At 44.8% G+C, this 19,413-nt stretch overlaps 1 protein-coding gene across 1 annotated transcript in view; it reads left to right on the plus strand.

Moving 5' to 3' along the window:
- The window catches only part of LOC124718676 (C3 and PZP-like alpha-2-macroglobulin domain-containing protein 8), an 852,528-nt gene that overhangs the window by 390,156 nt on the left and 442,959 nt on the right, over positions 1-19,413 (plus strand). The gene's annotated exons all lie outside the window — the stretch shown is intronic.

Consider the following 19,413-nt stretch of genomic DNA (forward strand, 5'->3'; position numbering starts at 1 on the left):
GTGGGCCAACACCGTACTGAATTCCAGTATCACTGACAGAGGGCGCAACGGACTTGTAAGTCATCTTCAGCCAGGTGTCCGGATACTTTTGATCACATAGTGTACGTAGTCAAATACAGAGATATGTAAACAGGTAGAATACGGTGCTGCGGTCGGCAACGCCTATATAAGACAAGTGTCTGGGGCAGTTGTAAGATGAGTTACTGCTGCGACAATGGGAGGTTATTTAATATTTAGATGACTTTCAACGTGGTGTTATAGACGGCGCATGATCGATGGGACACAGTGTCTTTGAGATAGCCGTGATGTGGAATTTTCCCGTTCCAACACTTCACAGGTGTACTGCGAATATCAGGACCCCCCTCCTTGCAGCGGTGTACCGTAGGTCTCTAGAAGAGCGTAGCGTTCCAAAGGATTGGAAAAGGGCACAGGTCATCCCAGTTTTCAAGAAAGGACGTCGAACAGATGTGCAGAACTATAGACCTATATCTCTAACGTCTATCAGTTGTAGAATTTTGGACCACGTATTATGTTCGAGTATAATGACTTTTCTGGAGACTAGAAATCTACTCTGTAGGAATCAGCATGGGTTTCGAAAAAGACGGTCTTGTGAAACCCAGCTCGCGCTATTCGTCCACGAGACTCAGAGGGCCATAGACACGGGTCCACAGGTAGATGCCGTCTTCCTTGACTTCCGCAAGGCGTTCAATACAGTTCCCCACAGTCGTTTAATGAACAAAGTAAGAGCATACTATCTGACCAATTGTGTGATTGGATTGAAGAGTTCCTAGATAACAGAACGCAGCATGTCATTCTCAATGGAGAGAAGTCATCCGAAGTAAGAGTGGTTTCAGGTGTGCCGCAGGGGAGTGTCATGGGACCGTTGCTATTCACAATATACATAAATGACTTGGTGGATGACATCGGAAGTTCACTGAGGCTTTTTGCAGATGATGCTGTGGTGTATCGAGAGTTGTAACGATGGAAAATTGTACTGAAATGCAGGAGGATCTGCAGCGAATTGACGCATGGTGCAGGGAATGGCAACTGAATCTCAATGTAGACAAGTGTAGTGTGCTGCGAATACATAGAAAGATAGATCCCTTACCATTAAGCTACAAAATAGCAGGTCAGCAACTGGAAGCAGTTAATTCCATAAACTGTCTGGGAGTAGGCACTAAGGGTAACTTAATATGGAATGATCATATAAAGTTGATCGTCGGTAAAGCAGATGCCAGACTGAGATTCATTGGAAGAATCCTAAGGAAATGCAATCCGAAAACAAAGGAAGTAGGTTACAGTACGCTTGTTCGCCCACTTCTTGAATACTGCTCAGCAGTGTGGGATCCGTACCAGATAGGGTTGATACAAGAGATAGAGAAGATCCAACGGAGAGCAGCGCGCTTCGTTACAGGATCATTTAGTAATCGCGAAAGCGTTACGGAGATGATAGATAAACTCCAGTGGAAGACTCTGCAGGAGAGACGCTCAGTAGCTCGGTACGGGCTTTTGTTAAAGTTTCGAGAACATACCTTCACCGAAGAGTCAAGCAGTATATTGCTTCCTCCTACGTATATCTCGCGAAGAGACCATGAGGATAAAATCAGAGAGATTAGAGCCCACACAGATGCATACCGACAATCCTTCTTTCCACGAACAATACGACTGGAATAGAAGGGAGAACCGATAGAGGTACTCAGGGTACCCTCCGCCACGCACCATCCGGTGGCTTGCGGAGTATGGACGTAGATGTAGATGTAGATGTAAAAACGAACATGAATTTAAAATAGTTTCAAAGCCCGCTAAAACACTCCATTCGAGTCAAGTGATGCCTGTGACGTGACTGGCTAGCTCGCCGTTCGTACTGCGACACGTCAACGATATGCGCTTCCAGAGCTCGGAGCCGAAGGCCCACTCGTGTACCGTCGATGACTGGCCGACACTAAGCTTTACGCCCCGCCTGGGCACGTCAGCACCTATGTTGGGTTGTTGATGACTGGAAACATGTTGCGTGGTCGGAGGAGTCTCGTTTCAAACTGTATGGAGCGGATGGACGCGTACGGGTTATCAGGGAACTGTTCAAGCAGGTGGAGGCTCTGTAATGGTGTGGGGCGCGTGCAGTTGGAGTGATATGGGACCTCTGATACGTGTAGATACGACTGACAGGTGACACGTACGTAAGCATCCATTCATGTCCATTGTGCATTCCGGCGGACTTGCGCAATTCCAGCAGGACAATACAACACCCCACACGTCCAGAATTGCTACAGAGTGGCTCCAGGAACACTCTTCTTAGTTTGAACGCTTCCGCTGGCCACCAAACTTCCCAGACATGGCGTTATTGAGCATATCAGGGATACTTTTCACCGTGCTCTTCCGATGAATTCTTCACCACCTCGTACTCTTACGGATTTAATGGACAACCCTGCAAGACTCATGGTGTCAGTCCCCTCCAGCACTACTTCAGACATTGCTGGAGTCCATGCCACGTCGTGTTGCGGCACTTTTGCGTGCTCACGGGGTCCCTACACGGTATTAGGCAGGTGTACCAGTTTCTCTTGCTCTTCAGCGTAACTATTCCACACAGTGGTGTTACTGACAACAATCGACAAAATTTGTAACATGCATCTTTAGTGAATCATTTCAGTGTTGCACTATAATGACAGTCCACTGGTTGGCAGTTTTACAAAAAGTTAATCTGTACTTATCTTTTCAATGTCTGTATCTGTCTATCTACTAATGTCCTGCACAGAGATCGTGGTTTGTTTCGTGAAATGACTGAAAACTTATTATTTGTTTGTTACATTTATACGTTTATTACGTTTTCTTAATGCAGACATGATGATATCGGTCTTTGGAACACACTGTGATTACTTCATTGGCACTCCTCTATAATTTAGATTCATGACATTAACAGTCACAGCCAACAGCGTACATACGCCACACTTCACAGAACCGACCCCTAATGACGATTATTCGCCTCGTATGGTGCCAACAACCTCCAAAGGCAATGTTACACCAGAATACATATTTTTCGTTGTAGAGACGGAAATAAAATGTTGTCTGTGATTTACGTCGTGTTATATGGTCTAGCTGTGTTGTGTAGTGGATTAGCCGGGACGGTAGTTGAGAGTGTTCGGACAGATAGTTGGTTCGTCTCTGTGCTCTGAGCACTATGGGACTCAACATCTGAGGTCATCAGTCCCCTAGAACTTAGAACTACTTAAACCTAACTAACCTAAGGACATCACGCACATCCATGCCCGAGGCAGCATTCGAACCTGCGACCGCAGCGGTCACGCGGTTCCAGACTGAAGCGCCTAGAACCGCTCGGCCACTCCGGCCGGCATTTACGGATGTCATCGATAATATTTCATTAACACAATTGAAGGGCTTATTTCAATAGTGGTACAAGTCCATTTTTGTTCATCTTGAGATACAGAGTCCTAAAGTTAAATGACCGCTGAAAAATCTGCAGTTGAGATACCAGAAATATTCAAGCATATGACTTCTTGCTAGAGATGATGTTTCCTTCTGTTTGTTTGGATTATTAATCTCAGAAGCATTATAGACAGAAAAGCGGAGGTAATGGACTTGTACCACTATTGAAATAAGCCCTTCAATTATTTGTTTCATTAGATTATTTTCACTTTGCAACATACGTCACTTTATTCATTTATATTTACATTGATAGTAATAAATGCCTGCATGACTAACATTTGGTATGTCACACACTTTTGCGTAAAAAGCATACCGAATATTCTCATAAATATCGAATAGAAATAACCGATTAATGCTGTAATATCTCTTTATATTCGATGAATAATTCTGATACAATTCTACCCTTGAATGACGTTTACTAATTTTCTATCTTCATACTCGCAGAATCCATGCGAAAAGTAGTTCATACAATAGCTATGCCATGGACGCAAAATTATTCTTTGTAGTACTCTCTTTCGTGGTTGTTAGAAAAGAAAAAAAAGAAAGGGAGTTTACGGGATGTGCCGATTAGCCTGAGCTTGGTTTGGAAGAACTGTAATCTGATTATTGAGATTTATGACAGAAGATAACTGAGACGAAACTGTACGATTAAAAAGGAAATATATATAGATTGCTCCTTCAAATAAAAGGTGTGTATTGGAAATTTGAGAATTAATGATATTTATCGATATATTGCGTAGTTGTTAATCAGAAGGGAACTTCCGAAAGACTGGATACGAACCTGCATTTAATAATCCAAGAGCTCCATTACTTCTTCGGAAGGTTAAACTTCATCAAATCCAAATATCCGCTTGATTTGAGGTTTCCCGACTGATTATACAACGCTCCCAAAATTACGAGGCATTTTATTTGTACAGATTAGCAGACTGCCGCAAAGCACGAGCCTGCAGAGAAGAAGAATCATCGCCTGATTTCATTCTAACAAGTAAAATTTCAGAATCATTTTGAGTGACTGAGCTATGACTGTGTTTCCTATCATGAATGATTGATTGCTCGAACGAATTAAGAGCTACAGAATTACGTAGAAAAGAGAGGAAAAAAAATTACAATGCAATAAAAAAACCAAGCTCCCTATCGAAAAATCGAGAATTACGCAATTATGACCAAACAGTATCGGTAGAACTGGGAGAGGGCCCCGGCATCGGTAGGTTCTCTATAGAGAAGAGAAAATCAACCTAGGGTTGTTACAAAGTGAATCAAGGACTGTAGGAAAAACATTAAAGAAAGAATCGAAAAGTTTGAGATGTGGCGTTACAGAAGGATGCTGGTAGTTGTGTGCATGGAACTTAAGAGGCACAAGGAAGTACTCAGCAGGGTCGGCGAAGGGAGGTATACCTGGAAGATTGCAAGAAATAAATGAAATGATCTTATAGCATTGTTGGCCGGGAGGCCCCATTCGCGGGAGTTCGGCCGCCGTATTCCTAGTACTTTTTAGGTGACGCCACATCCTCCACTTGCCAGTCAATGATGATGAAAATGATAACGAAGGACATACAACACTCAGTCCCCTGCCAGGAATCGAACCCGGGACCCCTGCGAGGTAAGCGGTTACGCTACCGCTACGCTATGGAGGAGGGCTATTGGGAGGAAGAAGAGTGTGATGCTGGGACATCTGCTAAGGTATCAGTGAATAACTGACGTGGTACTAGAGCGAATTCTAGGGGGTAAAAACTGTGGGGGAGGATAGGCACTGGAATACATTTAACACATAACAGAGGGTGCAGTGTGCAAGTACAGCTCTCAAATGAAGAAGTTGGTACGGGAGAGACAATCTTGGTGGTCCCCATCAAAGCAGCCAGAAGGCAGACGGCATAAAAAGATAGATACGGTATATCTATGTTACTACATCTACATGGTTACTCTGCAATTCACACTTAAGTGCCTGGCAGAGGGTTCATCGAACCATTTTCATACTACTTATCTACCATTCCACTCTCGAATGGCGCATGGGAAAAAGAAACACCTAAATCTTCCCGTTCGAGCTCTGATTTCCCTTATTTTATTATGATGATCAATTCTCCCGTCGTAGGTGGGTGTCAACAAAATATTTACGCATTCGGAAGAGAAAGTTGGTGATTGAAATTTCGTAAGTAGATCAAGCCGCAAAGGAAACCGCCTTTGTTTCAGTGACTGCCACCCCAACTCGCGTATCATATCAGTGACACTCTCACCCCTATTGCGCGATGACACGAAACGAGCTGCCCTTCTTTGCACTTTTCCGATGTCCTCCGCCAATCCTACCTGGTAAGGATCCCACACAGCGCAGCATTATTCCAGCACAGGACGGACAAGTGTAATGTAGGCTAGTCTCTTTAGTGGGTTTGTCGCATCATCTAAGTGTTCTGCCAACAAAACGCAATCTTTGTTTCGCCTTCCCCATAATATTATCTATGTGGCCTTTCTAATTCAAGTCGCTCGTAATCGTAATTCCTAGGCATTTAGCCGAATTGGCAGCCCTTAGATTTCTGCGATCTATCGTATACTCAAAATTTATCGAATTTCTTTTAGTACCCATGTAGATGACCTCGCACTTTTCTTTGTTTAGTGCCAATTCCCACTTTTCGCAACATACAGAAATTCTCTCTCGATCATTTTGTAATTTGAATTGATCGTCTGATGATTTTACTAGACGGTAAATTACAGCATCACCTGCAAACAATCTACGGGGGCTGCTCAGATTATCACCTAGTCACCTAGATCATTTGTGTAAATCAGGAGCAGCAGAGGGCGTATGACACTACCTTGCGGAACGCCAGATATCACTTCTGTTCTACTCGATGATTTACCGTCTATCACTACGAACTGTGACCTCTCTCAGAGGAAATCACGAATCCAGTCACACAACTGTGACAATGCTTCATAAGCACGCAATTTTATTAATAGTCGTTTGTGAGGAACAGTATCAAAAGCCTCCTGGAAATCTAGGAATATGGAATCGATCTGTCTAAACGGTTAACACGGGTTCACACCAAACAAATCCAATTGTAGGTTGCCCTTCTAGCAGCTTGTTTTTCAGTTTTCCATACAGTTATTAAGAGGTTCAATTTTACGCTAAAAGCTTAGCACATTAATACAAGCACTAACTTAAGAAAATTTGTATGCATATGCCTTTAAACAGGGTAACTCAATGCTCACTCGGGAGGACGACGGTTCAATCCCGTCTCCGGCCATCCTGATTTAGGTTTTCCGTGATTTCCCTAAATCGTTTCAGGCAAATGCCGGGGTGGTTCCTTTGAAAGGGCACGGCCGATTTCCTTCCCAATCCTTCCCTAACCCGAGCTTGCGCTTCGTCTCTAATGACCTCGTTGTCGACGGGACGTTAAACACTAATCTCCTCCTCCTCCTCATTGCTCACAAACTACCCAGACTATATTCATAGAGTGCTAGCGAGTCAGTGGACTTAGCGATTTCCAACAAACTTTACATATTATTTCAATCATTTTAGAAACTTTTACTCGCTGCCACCCACCACAGAACAATGAAACAAAATGAACGTTTCTCGCTTAATGCATTTTCGCTGTCCATGCAGTAAATTTCAGCATGACGTTTTAATTTGTTACTCTTTTAGCGCTAACTCTATTCGCAAACATTTTGCTGGCGGAATGTACCTGCAGAGTTACAACACATTACGACACGCACTTTAAGGTGTCAGTTGAGCCGTTGAGTATACGACTCGGATGCTGTACTGAAGGGGCAAAGAAACTGGTACACTTGCCTAACATCGTGTAGGGCACCCGAGAACACGCAGAAGTGTCGCAACACTACGTAGCATGGTCTCAAATAATGTCTGAAGTAGTGCTGGAGGGAACTGACACCATGAATCCCACACGGCTGTCCATAAATCCGTGCCGGCCGCGGTGGCCTCGCGGTTCTAGACGCGCAGTCCGGAACCGTGCGACTGCTACGGTCGCAGGTTCGAATCCTGCCTCGGGCATGGATGTGTGTGATGTCCTTAGGTTAGTTAGGTTTAAGTAGTTCTAAGTTCTAGGGGACTGATGACCGCAGCAGTTGAGTCCCATAGTGCTCAGAGCCATAAATCCGTAAGTGTACGAGGGGGTGGAGATCTGTTTTGAGCAGCACATTGCGAGGCATTCCAGATATGCTCAGTAATGCTCATTTCTGGGGAGTTTGGTGGCCAGTGGAAGTGGTTAAACTCAGGAGAGTGTTCCTGGACCCACTCTGTAGCAATTCTGGAGGTGTAGGGTGTCGCATTGTCCTATTGGAATTCCCAAGTCCGTCTGATTCCACAATGGACACGAATGTATGCAGACGATTAGATGGGATACTTACGTACGTGTCACCTGTCGGAGTCGTATCTACACGTACCAGGGGTCCCATATCATTCCAACTGCACACGCCCCACACCATTACAGAGCCTCCAGCCGCTTGAATTGTCCTCCAGCCGCATAGACATACAGCGTCTATGGATTCATGAGGTTGTTTCCATACCCGTAGACGTCCACCCGCTCGATACAATCTGAAATGAGACTCGTCCGACGATGGAAGATGCTTCCAGTCATCAACAGTCCAATGTCGGTGTTGACGGGCCCAGGCGAAGCATGAATCTTTGTGTCATGCTGTCATCAAGGGTACACGAATGGACCTTTGGCTCCGAAATCCCATATCGATGATGTATCGTTGTATGGTTCGCATGCTGACACTTGTTGCTGGTCCAGCACTGAAATCTGCAGCAAGTTGTGGAATGGTTGCCCTTCTGTCACGTTGAACTATTCTCTTCAGTCGTCGTCGGTTCCGTTCTAGGAGGATCTTTTTCCGTCCGCTATGTCGGATATTTGATGTTTTACCGGATTCCTGATATTCACGGTACACTCGTGAAATTTTCGTTCGGGAAAATCCCTTCATCGCTACCTCGGAGATGCTGTGTCCCATCGCTATTGCGCCGACTATAACGCCACGTTCAAACTCACGTATATCTTGATAAGCTGCCATTGTTGCAGCAGTAGCCGATCTAACGACTGTTGTTGTCTTATACAGGCGTTGCCGACCGCGGCAGCGTATACTGTCTATTTACATATCTCTGTATTTAATAACGGATGCCTATGCCAATTTGTTTGGCGCTTCAGGGTATAACTCCCATACAATGTTGTGATCGAAGTTTAAATTCTTAGAATTTTTTCTTTAATTTAGGGCCATGTTTTGTTACGTAAAGCAATCTTTAGAAATATTCAGAGTCACCCACATATCTATTAACTGGAAATCGATAAACGAATAGTTAAATTCACTGTGTGTTCAGTCACCGTTTTATGTACAGGTATGATAAGAAAAAGCACGGATACAGAAAGAAAATTGTCATGAAGGATATTATACTCCCTGGCAAAATTGGTGAAAAACACAGCGCGAGAGGCAGGGGCGCTAAACTGATTAAGGCATCACCACCAAGGATGGAAAAGCGGTGGGGGGTGGAAAGTATCAGGAGCGATGAGAGATGGGTGAAAGAGTTACTTGCAATGAATGATACGAGAGTGCTGCACAACGATTGAGATAATTTACAGTTTTACACTCCTGGAAATTGAAATAAGAATACCGTGAATTCATTGTCCCAGGAAGGGGCCATTTCCACCTGGCGCCTCAGTTGGACCAGCGTTCGTGCTGGACGTGCAGACCGCGTGAGACGACGCTTCATCCAGTCCCAAACATGCTCAATGGGGGACAGATCCGGAGATCTTGCTGGCCAGGGTAGTTGACTTACACCTTCTAGAGCACGTTGGGTGGCACGGGATACATGCGGACGTGCATTGTCCTGTTGGAACAGCAAGTTCCCTTGCCGGTCTAGGAATGGTAGAATGATGGGTTCGATGACGGTTTGGATGTACCGTGCACTATTCAGTGTCCCCTCGACGATCACCAGTGGTGTACGGCCAGTGTAGGAGATCGCTCCCCACACCATGATGCCGGGTGTTGGCCCTGCGTGCCTCGGTCGTATGCAGTCCTGATTGTGGCGCTCACCTGCACGGCGCCAAACACGCATACGACTATCATTGGCACCAAGGCAGAAGCGACTCTCATCGCTGAAGACGACACGTCTCCATTCGTCCCTCCATTCACGCCTGTCGCGACACCACTGGAGGCGGGCTGCACGATGTTGGGGCGTGAGCGGAAGACGGCCTAACGGTGTGCGGGACCGTAGCCCAGCTTCATGGAGACGGTTGCGAATGGTCCTCGCCGATACCCCAGGAGCAACAGTGTCCCTAATTTGCTGGGAAGTGGCGGTGCGGTCCCCTACGGCACTGCGTAGGATCCTACGGTCTTGGCGTGCATCCGTGCGCCGCTGCGGTCCGGTCCCAGGTCGACGGGCACGTGCACCTTCCGCCGACCACTGGCGACAACATCGATGTACTGTGAAGACCTCACGCCCCACGTGTTGAGCAATTCGGCGGTACGTCCACCCGGCCTCCCGCATGCCCACTGTACGCCCTCGCTCAAAGTCCGTCAACTGCACATACGGTTCACGTCCACGCTGTCGCGGCATGCTACCAGTGTTAAAGACTGCGATGGAGCTCCGTATGCCACGGCAAACTGGCTGACACTGACGGCGGCGGTGCACAAATGCTGCGCAGCTAGCGCCATTCGACGGCCAACACCGCGGTTCCTGGTGTGTCCGCTGTGCCGTGCGTGTGATCATTGCTTGTACAGCCCTCTCGCAGTGTCCGGAGCAAGTATGGGGGTCTGACACACCGGTGTCAATGTGTTCTTTTTTCCATTTCCAGGAGTGTAGATAGAATACTTTATTTTAACAAAGTGGAACCATAAAAAAATATAGCCAGGAACGAAACTCAGCTGAAGTTTTATAGAACAAAAGCATTACCAACCCTTACTTACGGATGTGAAAAATGGTTAACAAGAAGACGCCAAGAAAGTACAATATAGACCCAAGAGATGAGATATCGAAGAAGAGTGAAAGGATGTACAAGGGAAGGTCGACAAAGAAATGAAGATAAAAGGAAATGCGTCATTAAATTCTTCATTTGTGTGGCCATATTGTCCATAGCTGCTTTACAAGTCCTGAGGGTATTTCTGTTCTGTCGTCGCAACTGCAAGGAAATGCGTGTTTTTTTTTTCTCCACCAGAAGCGTTTCGCTTCATTGAAGTGAGCATCATCAGTGGTCTGTAATTAAAGATATTTATAATTCGATACAATTTGAAACGCGACTCGTCCGACCAGGCAACATATTTCCAGTCGTCAAAAGTCCAATGTCGGTGTTGACAGGCCCACGTGATGTATAAAACTATTTGTCGTCCAGTCATCTTTGGCTCCAAAAGACCATGTCGATGATGTTTCGTCGAATGGTTCGCACGCTGACACTTGTTGATGGCCTAGCACTGAAATCTGCAGCAGTTTGCATAAAGATTGCACATCTGTCACGATGAACGTTTCTCTTCTGTCGTCGTTGGTCCCGTTCTTGCAGGATATGTTCCCATCAGCAGCGATGTCAGAGACTTGATGTTTTACTCCTGACATCCATTGTCACTCGTGAAATGTTCGTACAGGAAAATCCCCACCTTATCGCTACCTCGGAGATGCTGTGTCCCATCGCTCGTGCACCGACTATAACAACACGTTCAAACTCACTTAAATCTTGATAATCTGCCATTGTAGCAGCAGTAACCGATCTGACAATTGCGCCAGACAGTTGTTGTCTTATATGGGCGTCGCCGACCGCAGCGCCGTATTCTGACTGTTTACATTTGCCTATATTTGAATACGCATGCCTATACCGTTTCTCTGGCGGTCCAGCGAGTAAGTGCGACCCCTGCTGAGCTTCAGGAAAGTGAAGTGGGAAGTTCCCCAAAAGATCATGCAGATTTAAGAGATACAATATCCTGCAACAGATAACCTCCTATTTAATGAAACCTACGAGAGATGGTCCAATTGAGCATGAAAATACAGGAACCACACCTCACATGATAATGAAGGAGCTCGTCTCTTTACAAAAGGAAAATAGCTGTCTCCACAGCATTCAGATAGGATGCTTACGTACGTGTCACCTGTCAGAGTCGTATCTAGACGTACCAGGGGTCCCATATCATTCCAACTGCACACGCCCCACACCATTACAGAGCGTCGAGCAGCATGAATTGTCCTCTGCTGACATACAGCGTCCATGGATTACCACAAGAAAGCAAACAAATGCATGTTGTTGTTGTTGTAGTCTTCAGTCCTGAGACTGGTTTGATGCAGCTCTCCATGCTACTCTATCCTGTACAAGCTGCTTCATCACCCAGTACCTACTGCAACCTACATCCTTCTGAATCTGCTTAGTGTATTCATCTCTTGGTCTCCCTCTACGATTTTTACCCTCCACACTACCCTCCAATACTAAATTGGTGATCCCTTGATGCCTTAGAACGTGTTCTACCAACCGATCCCTTCTTCTAGTCAAGTTGTGCCACAAACTGCTATTCTCCCCCATTGTGTTCAATACGTCCTCATTAGTTGTGTGATCTACGCATCTAATCTTCAGCATTCTTCCGTTGCACTACATTTCGAAAGCTTCTATTCTCTTCTTGTCCAAACTATTTATTGTCCATGTTTCACTTCCATACACGGCTACACTTCATACAATTACTTTCAGAAACGACACTTAAATCTATACTCGATGTTAACAAATTTCTCCTCTTTAGAAACGCTTTCCTTGCCATTGCCAGTCTACATTTTATATCCTCTCTACTTCGACCATCATCAGTTATTTTGCTCCTCAAATAGCAAAACTCCTTTACTACTTTAAGTGTCTCATTTCCTAATCTAATTCCCTCAGCATCACCCGATTTAATTCGACTACATTCCATTATCCTAGTTTTGCTTCTGTTGGTGTTCATCTTATATCCTCCTTTCAAGACACTGTCCATTCCGTTCAACTGCTATTCCAAGTCCTTTGCTGTCTCTGACAGAATTACAATGTCATCGGCGAACCTCAAAGTTTTTATTTCTTATCCATGGATTTTAATACCTACTCCGAATTTTTCCTTTGTTTCCTTTACTGCTTGCTGAACATACAGATTGAATCCCATCGGGGAGAGGCTACAACCCTGTCTCACTCCCTTCTCAACCACTGCTTCTCTTTCATGTCCCCCGACTCTTATAACTGCCATCTGGTTTCTGTACAAATTGTAAATAGCCTTTCGCCCCCTGTATTTTACCTCTGTCACCTTCAGAATTTGAAACAGAGTATTCCAGTCAACATTGTCAGAAACTTTCTCTAAGTCTGCAAATGTAAAGAATTCACGTTCGTATTTTGCAACTGTGACTTATTAAACTGATAGTTCGATAATTTTTACATCTGTCAACGCCTGCTTTCTTTGGGATTGGAATTATTCTATTCTTCTTGAAGTCTGAGGGTATTTCGCCTGCCTCAGACACCTTGCTCACCAGATGGTAGAGTTTTGTCAAATGCATATAAACAGTTAATAAATGGACAAAAGCTTGTAGGTATTAAATATAGCCTTGGCACAGGTGTGCGGACTAATGAGAGCATAAAGTGAAACTGTATTAAGGATATGGGCAATGACTGTGAAAATAGTTACTGATCTGAAAAAAGAGCCCTGTAAATGCCAGTACAAACACCAGCGGATTCGCAAAGAGCATGCTGGAGCAACTAGTAGGCTGCGAATATTAAAATTATGCAATGAAACCTTGATGTAAGTTGACTAGCTCTATGTCCTTTGGGTCAGTGATTGCATTGCTGTCACATGTTTAGCACTCTTAAACGGAATGAGTGTGGAAGATGGCTTGAGTAGAGGCTGGAAATTCTGAGTCCTGATCGACCTCTGTATTCTAAGTCGGAGGCATCATCATCCCCCTCTCTCTCTTTCTCACTCTTTTCCGCACCCCCTCTCTCCCTCTCCCCGTCCCCTCCCTCTCTCCCTCTCCCTCCCCCCCCTCTCTCTCTCTCTCTCTCTCTCCCACCCCCCCCTCTCTCTCTCTCTCTCTCCCTCTCTCCTTCTCTCCTCCCTTCTCTCCCATAATGGTGTGGCACCGCACAGAAAGACAATCAGAAAATGTCTGCCGCTGGATGATAGGTTTTCCAGCCCCAGGTTATCAAAACTTTTGCATATAGACGTGCACAAAAAATACGCCTTTTACAGAAATAATTGTTGCGAGCCAAGCAGTATCTCTTTAAAGTCAGTACCACCATTAGACTGTTTCTTATATGCAGTGTTACATTTACACGATCATGATTTCGGCTTCAAAGTACCATTATCAAGTGTTTGAATGTTATACAGTGCCTAAAATGGCATATTGTCGTATTTAAAATACACTCTTAGAGACACATTGTCTAAGGGTCAATACTGGGGGGTCAGTGCAGACAGAATGTCAATCCTAAGGGCCCGGGTTCGATTCCCGGCTGGGTCGGATGTTGTGTTGTCCTAATCATCATCATTTCATCCCCTTCGACGCGCAAGTCGCCGTAGTGGCGTCAGATAGAAAGACTTGCACCCGGCGAACGGTCCACCCGACGGGAGGCCCTAGCCACACGACATTTTCGTTTTATTTTCTGTTGCATGGCCGTGGACAATGGCTGACCTCACGATCTCAAGTTATGGGTACTTCACCTGCCTTTCAGAACTTTATCTCACTAAAAGGGGTTCCTTCTAGCATCTCTCACAATGCGGTTTTGTGGAATGCAGGCCACCCTCCTACAACTGCTATGCAGAGACGGAAGGTAGTGATTTCTCTTCTTTTTTACCTTCGCTGGGGCTGCGTTGAGTTCGGAAGAAGTTTATGACCCTCCTTCTGAGTTTAACTTCTCCATCACGAACCAGCTGAAGAAACCTTTGAAGGCTGCAGAAAATAACAGTTCTCCCTCACTGTAATAAAAAGAAAGGGGTAGTAGAAGTAATGATCTGTGCAGTAATTGGCAGTAGCGAATACTCTTTGCAGTTTTCATACCATACTGGCCATTGAGATGTGCGTATCTGTACTACTATATAAAGATAAGTTATTTAATGTTGTTACCACAAATCTCAGAAAGTGCATGTCCTATTTACTTCAAATTTTTACGTAACATTTTAGTGAATATCTATACTACGATATAAAGATAAGTTATTTAGTGTTGTTACCACAAATCTCAGAAAGTGCATGACCCATTTACTTCAAATTTTTACACTATACTTTAGTGAACTTTCAGACAAACATATGTTATGTAATTTAACTATGTTATATATAAATATTTATGTAATATTTAAGGGGAAATACCTAAATGGCCGGCCGGAGTGGCCGAGAGGTTCTAGGCGCTTCAGTCTGGAACCGCGCGACCGCTACGGTCGCAGGTTGAATCCTGCCCCAGGCGTGGATGTGTGTGATGTCCTTAGGTTAGTTAGGTTTAAGCAGCTCTAAGTTCTACGGGACTGATGACCATAGATGTTAAGTCCCATAGTGCTCAGAGCCATTTGAGCCGTTTTGAGGTGCGGGTCTCCCACATCGTCCCCCTACGCTCCTCGGAGTGTGGGACCTCATCATCATCATCATCATCATCATCAGTCTTAAGGACATGTGATCAAAAAGATTTTGTCCGCAACTCGTGGTCTTGCGGTAGCGTTCTCACTTCCCGAGCACGGGTACCCGGGTTCGATTCCTAGCGGGGTCAGGGATTTTCACCTACCTGGAGATGACTGGGTGTTGTTGTGTCGTCATCATCATCATCACCATCATTCATCCCTATTACGGTGGGAGGGAGGCAACGGCAAACCACCTCCATTACAACCTCGCCTAGTACGGCGGTGCGGGTCTCCCATATCGGTCCCCTGCGGTCTGTCAAGAAGCATGGGACTTCATTTCCATTATATATGAGTATATATGTAATATATAAAGAAGAAACGTTGTTACCAGAAATCTCAAAAAGTACTTGACCAATGTACTTGAAATTTTGAAGTATACTCTAATAAGAATTAACGTTGCCAGTGACTATATATTTTTTTTAAACTGTGGCGTATGGATTTTCTGTTAAAACCGACTGTGAGAAAGGAAATGCTCCACTGTGATTTGCAGTAAAAACGTGTGGTTTTGTTTTCTTTTTCGCAGCCAGTTTTAACTACGGTATCAGGACACTTAAACCATTAGATAAATTGTTTGTTCCATGTATATTGTTCATCGTTATATATCTTTTTAAACGAAATTGGATACACCACAATGTGCTGTTTTGTTTTCTTCTTCACAGAAAACAGGAAAGTTGTATTAATGGCTAAACGGCTTATCATTAGAATACTGGTATGGAAATTAGTATGGAATCTCAATTTGCAGTAAGAATAATTAAGATTCAATGCTACCATGGGAGGGGGGGGGGGGGAGAGAGCGCGAGGAGATGGACTGCAGCTGCGGGAAAATAGAGGGGATGGATGTAGAGAGGTTCAAGGAGGAGATGGCCAAAAAGAGGAGGTAGAAGGAGATACAGAGGGAGGAACTAGGAGATGGACAGAGAAATGGGTGGGAGGTTATAGGCAGAGAGCTGGGGAGGAATAGAAGATAGGCAAAGAGAGGGGGAAGAAGAGATGGACAGAGAGAAGGGGCAGAAGGAGATTAAGGTGTACATCCTGTTCCTATAGATATTTAGAAATTGTGAAACATTTCTAGGTTCACTAGTCACATTATAAGGTCGCTTGTGAGACATTTTGGACATTAACTGCAAAGTAACGATAAAAATGAAGATATGAAGTTTTATAGACGACAATTCGATTGTTAATGAACTGGAGGTAGTGGAAGGGGGGGGGGGCATGTTTAGTGCTAATATAAAAAAGATATAATTTTTAAACTCATAAAAAAAGTGACATTGAACAGTCAGATTTCCACAATTAACTGTGATAATCCTATGGTTTACTGTTCTATTTAGTGATCACAATTATATGTTAGAAAAGATATTCTGTTACATGGACATTTAAGGTACCTATATAGGCCTGACTAGCTATTGCAGAGTACACAGTGGGAAAAGATCTGGCTTGAAAAACATGTCGTACGCCTTAAGATAGACAACCCAACTTACATCATCTGCATCATCATGCAACTTAAGACAGACAACCTAACTTAAGTCATTTGCTCCAGATGCGAATAATTTAAGTTAAGCTGCCTGCCTTAAGCTGCATGATGATGCAGATTATGCAAGCTCGGCTGTCTGTCTTAAAGGTGCATGATCATGTAGATTATGTAATTTCGGTTGCCTATCTAAAGATGCATTATGATGGAATTGATGTAAGCTGTATTGCCTGTCTTAGGGTGTGTGATGATGTGTATGATATAATTTGGGCTGCCCATCTTAAGGTGCATTCTGATGTGGATGACGTAAGTTGGGCTGCCTGTCTTAAGATGCATTATAATTATATGATTGCCTGTCTTAGGGTGAATGATGATGTGGATGATGTCAGCTGGGCTGCCAGTCTTAAGGTGCATGGTGATGTGGATTATCAAATTTTGGTTGCCTGTCTAAAGGTGCATTATGATGCAGTTGATGTAAGCTGTATTGCCTATCTTAAGGTGTGTGATGATGTGTATGATATAATTTGGGCTGCCCATCTTAAGGTGTAGTGTGATGCGGATGACGTAAGTTGGGCTGCCTGTCTTAAGATGCATTATAATTATACGATTGCCTGTCTTAGGGTGAATGATGATTTGGGTGATGTCAGCTGAGCTGCCAGTCTTAAGATGCATGGTGATGTGGGTGATGTAAGTGGGGTTGCCTGTCTTAAGGTGCATGACATATTTTCTGGGCAAGGTTTATTTTTTCCACTCTGTCGTTGTCACCTTTATGCTTTTGTGTATGAAAAGAGAGAGGAAAACGACTTTTTATATGATTCTGAACCTGCCATAATTCTTTTCTGTAATTCCACATGATCTCTATGCATAATAGACCATAGTTGCAGCAGCATTTTACTGAAACGAAAGTTCTCTAAATTTATGCAACAGCATATCACGATATCAGTGAGTGCTTTCTTCTATTTAAGAATTAATGTTTCACTGCTCTGTTGAGTGATTGCAGCATTCAAAACTCCTGGCAGATTAAAGGCATGTGTGCTGAACGCAGAACTGGACCCAGAAACCTGTCCTTGGCAAGAATACTCGTACCGAATGAGGTTTAAAAAATGAACATATTGGACAACTTGTGTGCTGGTGATGAGGACAACACAACACCCAGTCCCCGAGCGGAGAAAATTTCCAACCTGGCTGGGAATCGAACCCAGGCCCACACAGCTAAGCAGGCCACAGTATCAAGAGCGTGCCGGGAATATCAAGTTCCAGGCATTATCAATCACCATGGACACGTCAATGGCCGATAGCATTCACTTAACAACCCAGAGCAGTGAGAAATGCGTAGAGTTGTCAGTGCTAACAGACAAGCAACACTGTGTCAAATAACTGCAGAAATCAACTTGGGCCACTGACGTGTCCATCTACTTAGCTGGGTGGTAACATCCTTTCCTACCATGCAATGGGCCTGGGTTCGATTCCCAGCTGGGCTGGAAATTTTCTCCGCTCGTGGACTGGGTGTTGTGTTGTCCTCATCATCATTTCATCCTCATCACCGGCACGCAAGTCTCCCAATGTGGCGTCGACAGAAATAAGACCTGCACTTAGCGGCCGAACTTCCCCAAATGGACTCTCTCGGCCAACAATGCCATACATTCATTTTTAACCTCATTCGGTACGAGTATTCTCTCCAAGGACAGGTTTCTGGGTCCCATTCTAGCTTCAGCACACATACCTTTAATCTGCCAGGAGTTTTGAATGCAGCACTCACTCAACAGAGAAGTGAAACATTAATTCTTAAATAGAAGAATGGCGATACTGTTACCGTGATATGCTGTTGCATGAATTTAGAGTACCTTCGTTTGAGTAAAATGGTGCTGCAACCATGGTCTGAAATGCATAGAGACCATGTGGAATCAGAGAAAATAACTATGGCAGGTTCAGAGTCGTATAAAAAGTCGTTTTCCTTTCTCTTGCCGCCGCACACGGATTGCCGGCAGCGGTGGTCACGGAAATGTACGGTCGCAAGAAGACTGAGATCGAGACGACCAGCTGGCACTACCGAGAGGAAGGACCCTGTATTGGGCTTGTGGCTCTGGCGCATCGTACTGCATCTGCAGCAGTAATATTTGCAGCAGTTGGCACCACAGTGATGTAACGAACTGTTACAAATCGGTTACTTCAGTGACAGCCAGACTCCCTGTAGCCTGCTTTCCACTGACCCAAAATTACCTCCCTTTCCAACTTCAGAGGTGTCAAGTGAGAGATCAGTGGAGGGCAGGGAGGAGGTCTGCTGTGTTTTTTGATGGAAGCTGTCTGTGCGTCGGTGCCAGTGATGGCCGTGTCTTGGTTAGGAGGAGACCTGTTGAGTGTTTGGGTGTCACTTGCGTCATACGTCTGAACGCGAGATTTCCACACTTAGAACATCCCTTGGTCCACTGTTTCTGTTGTGATGCTGAAGTGAAACGTGAAAGGACAAAAGCGTACAGGCCGACCTCGTCTGTTGTCTGACAGTTGAAGAGGGCATTAATGTGTAATAGGCAGACATTATCCAGACCATCACACAGGAATTCCCAATTGCATCAGGATCCACTGGAAGAGAGGCGGGAGGTGAGAAAACTTGAATTTCACAGTCGAGCGGCTGCTCATAAGCCACACACCACGCCGGCAAATGCCAAACGACGCCTCGCTGGGTGCAAGGAGCGTAAACATTGGACGAGTGAACAGTGCAAAAACGTTGTGTGGAGTGACGAATCACGGAACACAATGTAGCGATCGAATGGCAGGGTGCGGGTATGGCGAACGGCCGGGGAACGTCATCTGCTAGCTTGTGTAGTGCCAACACTAAAATTCGGAGGGAGTGGTCTTATTGTGTGGTCGTGTTTTTCATGGAGATGGCTTGCACCCCTGGTTGTTTTCCGTGGCACCATCACAGCACA

Source organism: Schistocerca piceifrons, chromosome 10 (genome assembly GCF_021461385.2).
Source record: "Schistocerca piceifrons isolate TAMUIC-IGC-003096 chromosome 10, iqSchPice1.1, whole genome shotgun sequence".
Classification (NCBI taxonomy): Eukaryota; Metazoa; Arthropoda; class Insecta; order Orthoptera; family Acrididae; genus Schistocerca; species Schistocerca piceifrons.